Source organism: Palaemon carinicauda, chromosome 17 (assembly GCF_036898095.1).
Source record: "Palaemon carinicauda isolate YSFRI2023 chromosome 17, ASM3689809v2, whole genome shotgun sequence".
Classification (NCBI taxonomy): Eukaryota; Metazoa; Arthropoda; class Malacostraca; order Decapoda; family Palaemonidae; genus Palaemon; species Palaemon carinicauda.
This window is the reverse complement of record NC_090741.1, coordinates 120,626,713-120,632,152: the sequence shown is the minus strand read 5'-3', so window position 1 is coordinate 120,632,152 and position 5,440 is coordinate 120,626,713.

The window sequence follows — 5,440 nt, the reverse complement described above, 5'->3', positions numbered from 1 at the left end:
ATCGGTCACGGACTTGATGAAAATTGAACACTTTTCATTGACCGCATATAGGCCTACAGCAAATCGATTAGTGGAATAGTATAATAGGGAAGTAGTGCGAATTTTACGTTACTTAGTGGCTGATGACCCCCTACATTGGCCCTCCATGCTTCCTACAGCTGAGCTACCTTTGAACATTGCATATAATGCTTCGCTCAGGGACATGACTTTCTTTTTAGTGTATGGACAGGAACCTGTGTTACCATATACGGTACTCATTAATTCGTAACAATTGCCAAATTATTCAACTGAGCAATACCGTGTATATTTATTAAATCTATTGAGGAGAGAAATGAACACCACTGAAAGGTTTTGGAAAAGAGCTAATGAAAATCACAGCTCAAAGTATGATGGTCGGTTCAAAACCACACGGGTAAAGGTATTTGTGGGCGATCGTGTGTATTTGAAACGATTACTACCTAGGAAACACAAACTAGAGCCAGCGAATTTTGGTCCGTACCGTGTAAAGATGGTTAAATTTAATACAGTTGTGATGCAAAGCATTATTATTGGCGCAGTGTCTGAACATCATCAGGCACACATACATGTGGTGCCTGAAGAGGTAGTTTTCAAAAGTGTTTCTCCTTACCCCGGCATACGTGACATCCCTCGAGTTGATGAGTAGAATTTTTTTGTCCTTTCCTGTTGTTGTTGTTTGAACAGACCTCGTTTCTTCTTTTGACGTGTTTTAAATAAATTTGATGATAACAATGTGTTCTTATGTTGATGCTTAATGTATACGTAAAATGTTGTGGTAATTTGGCTGAGTGTGGAAATACGTATAACATTGCTGAGTGAACCTAAAAACAATCAGAGGTTAAAATAGGTCAAGTGAGATCCGTCTGGCGGATGCTCTATTATTCGTAAATTTAAATGATTTCTATTTTCTGGGGCCAGGGCGGTTCCCGATTGGCAAGTGGCTGCGGGATTAAAGTTCAGCCTTGAGGATAGACAGTGTTTGAGAATGTGTAGATGTGAATACATTATACTTAATGTTATAAGAAAAGGGCGGGAAGATGAATGATTTTCTCGGGAAAAGGGCTAGTGGCCACAGGTTGTAAGTTGCAAGTGCAAGTGTTGTAGTGATTTAAATAATTGCCGAAACGGTGGTGGTGAGTTGTGATGGGAAATTGTGCAGTAAACCCGGACAAGTAAACTCGAGGGATGAAGGAATATCTATTCCTACCGCTGTCCCGCCTAAGAAGCCCATATTGCCCGCACCCAGAGGGAGGTTATTGATGAGGTTGTGTAAAACTGATGTTATGATTTTTTTTTAAATTTAGGTATTCTGTATTTTAGTTGCAGAGGTCTTAAGAAGAAATGAGTGGAATTATTAATATTGTATTGTGTACATTTTTTTGCAATATTTCATTTTTTATTTTTTTTTGTGGAAGATGTTATTGTTTTAGGTGATTTCTATATATATAAATACAGACATATATATATATATATATATATATATATATATATATATATATATATATATATATATATATATATATATATATATATATATATATATATATATATATGTATATATATATATATATATATATATATATATATATATATATATATACATAAATAAATATATATATATATATATATATATATATATATATATATATATATATATATATATATAAATATATATATATATATATATATATATATATATATATATATATATATATATATATATATACATGTATATATTTATATATATACATATATATATATATAAATATATATATATATATATATATATATATATATATATATATATATATATATATATATATATATATATATATATTTGTTGAATTTCTGTTTAGTACATGCCATGCCTATTCCGGGTTGGTGTGTCCTCCATATATCATACACTAGTGAGGGTGAGTGCGCACCTCCTGGCGGAGGGAAGAGCTTGGGGGGGGGGGAGTAATGTCCTAATCCTTGTATGTACATGTGTCATCTATATCAAGGTAAATGAACTCAATATTCATGAGTATTTCACAAAAACCTATGTCTCAGCTTTTTATTGTAAAAGGTTGCATTTTGGTAGCGAAGGGAGTTTAGTTGCCTTTGGGCGCTCGAGTTGACAAGTCCCTCACCTGAGAGGGTAGATGTGTACTGTGTACCTACGAACGAATCTTTTATAATAAATGAAGAAAACCCATATTCCGACGTCTCATTATCCGTTAACATGGGTGATGTTTAAATATATATATATATATATATATATATATATATATATATATATATATATATATATATATATATATATTATATATATATATATATATATATATATATATATATATATATATATATATATATATATATATATATATATATATATATATATATATATATATATATATATATATATATATATATATATATATATATATATATATATATATATATACATACATATATATATATATATATATATATATATATATATATATATATATATATATATATATATATATATATATATATACATATACATACATACATATACCAAGGCACTTCCCCCAATTTTTTAAAGGGGAGCCGACATCAAACAAATGAAACAAAAAAGAGGGACCTCTCCTCTCTACGTTCCTCCCAGCCTGACAAGGAACTCAACCGAGTTCGGCTGGTACTGTCAGGGTGCCACAGCCCACCTTCCCTCGTTATCCACAACAGATGAAGCTTCATAATGCTGAATCCCCTACTGCTGCTACCTCCGCGGTCTTCTAAGCCACCGGAGGAAGCAGCAGGGCCTACCGGAACTGCGTCACAATCGCTCGCCATTCATTCCTATTTCTAGCACGCTCTCTTGTGTCTCTCACATCTATCCTCCTATCACCCAGAGCTTTCTTTCCATCCACCCAAACCTTGGCCTTCCCCTTGTACTTCTCCCATCGACTCTTGCATTCATCACCTTCTATAGCAGACAGCCGTTTTCCATTCTCTCAACATGGCCAAACCACCTCAACACATTCATATCCACTCTAGCTGCTAACTCATTTTTTACACCCGTTCTCACCCTCAACACTTCGTTCCTAACCCTATATACTTGAGATACACCAGCCATACTCCTTAAACACTTCATCTCAAACACATTCAATTTCTGTCCCACAACTCCGATCCATACATCACAGTTGGTACAATCACTTTCTTATACAGATCTCTCTTTACATTCATGCTCAACCCTCTATTTTTTACTACTCCCTTAACTGCCCACAACACTTTGCACCCTTCATTCACTCCCTGACGTACATCTGCTTCCACTCCACCATTTGCTGCAACAACAGACCCCAAGTAATGGAACTGATCTATCTCCTCAAGTAACTCTTCATTCAACATGACATTCAACCTTGCACCATCTTCCCTTTGTGTACATCTCATAACCTTACTCTTACCCACATTAATTCTCAACTTCCTTCTCTCACACACCTTCCAAATTCTGTCAATAATTGGCCAAGCTTTTCTTCCGCGTCTGCAACCAGTACAGTATCATCCGCAAACAACAACTGATTTACCTCCCATTCATGGTCATTCTCTTCTACCAGTTTCAATCCTCGTCCAAGTACTCGAGCATTCTCCTCTCTCACCACTCCATCAACATACAAGTTAAACAACCACGGCGACATCACACATCCCTATCTTAGCCCCACTCTCACCGGAAACCAGTCGCTCACTTCATTTCCTATCCTAACACATGCATTACTACCTTTGTTGAAACTTTTCACTGCCTGCAACAACCTTCCACCAACTCCATATAACCTCATCACATTCCACATTGCTTCCCCATCTACTCTATCATACGCTTTCTCCAGATCCATTAACGCAACATACACCTCCTTACCTATTGCTAAATATTTCTTGCATATCTGCCTAACTGTAAAAATCTGATTCATACAACCCCTACCTCTTGTAAAACCACTCTGTACTTCTAAGATTGCATTCGGTGTTTTATCCTTAATTTTATTAATCAGTACTCTACCATACACTTCTCCAACTACACTCAACAAACTAATACCCCTTGAATTACAACACTCATGCACATCTCTCTTACCCTTATATAGTGGTACAGTACATGCACAAACCCAATCTACTGGTACCATTAACAACACAAAACGCATATTAAACAATCTCACCAACCGTTCAAGTACAGTCACACCCCCTTCCTTCCTCAGCTCTCACACCATCCATAACAGATGCTTTTCCTACTCTCGTTTCATCTAGTGCTCTCCTCGCTTCTTCTCTTGTAATCTCTGTCTCATTTTCATCTCCTATCACCGGCACCTCAACACCTGCAACAACAATTATATCTGCTTCGCTATTATCCTCAAAATTCAGTAAACTTTCAAAATATTCTGCCCACCTTTTCCTTGCCTCCTCTCCTTTTAACAACCTTCCATTTCCATCTTTCACTGTCTTTTCAATTCTTGAGCCAGCCTTCCTTACTCTTTTCACTTCTTTGCAAAACTTCTTATTCTCTTCATATGAATGACCCAAACCCTGACCCGATCTCAGGTCAGCTGCCCTCTTTGCCTCACTTACCTTGCGCTTTACTTACATATTTTTCTCTATATTTTTCATACTTCTCTACACTATATATATATATATATATATATATATATATATATATATATATATATATATATATATATATATATATATATATATATATATATATATATATATATATATATATATATATTTATATATATACTGTATATATATATATATATATATATATATATATATATATATATATATGTATATATATATATATATATATATATATATATATATATATATATATATATATTGCCGACCAGGGTTCGATTCCCGGCCGGTCAAAAGCTCTTGTCTTTGTGTGATTTCGCCTGGGGCTCTAATCCCGAGGTCGTTAAGAGAATCCAGACATTAATGTATCAAAACAATATATATGGCTTATTTGAATACATACATATATATATATATATATATATATATATATATATATATATATATATATATATATATATATATATATATATATATATATATATATATATATATATATATGTATATATATATATATATATATATATATATATATATACATAATCACATTCTCAGAGAAAAGTTTCTTCACAATCATTCATAAACCTCTAAGTGTTTATCACTTCCTTCACTGCCCCAAAGTTCTACATCTTTCATTCACTATCTGGCGTATATCTTTTTCCACTTCACCATTTGCAGAAACAGCAGATCACAAGTGCTTAAACTTATCTACTTCCTCAAGTAACTCTCATCCAACATGACATTCAATCTAGCACCACACCACCCTCCCTTCTTAGGGGTCTCTTTACCATACTTTTACCTAAATTAATATATATATATATATATATATATATAT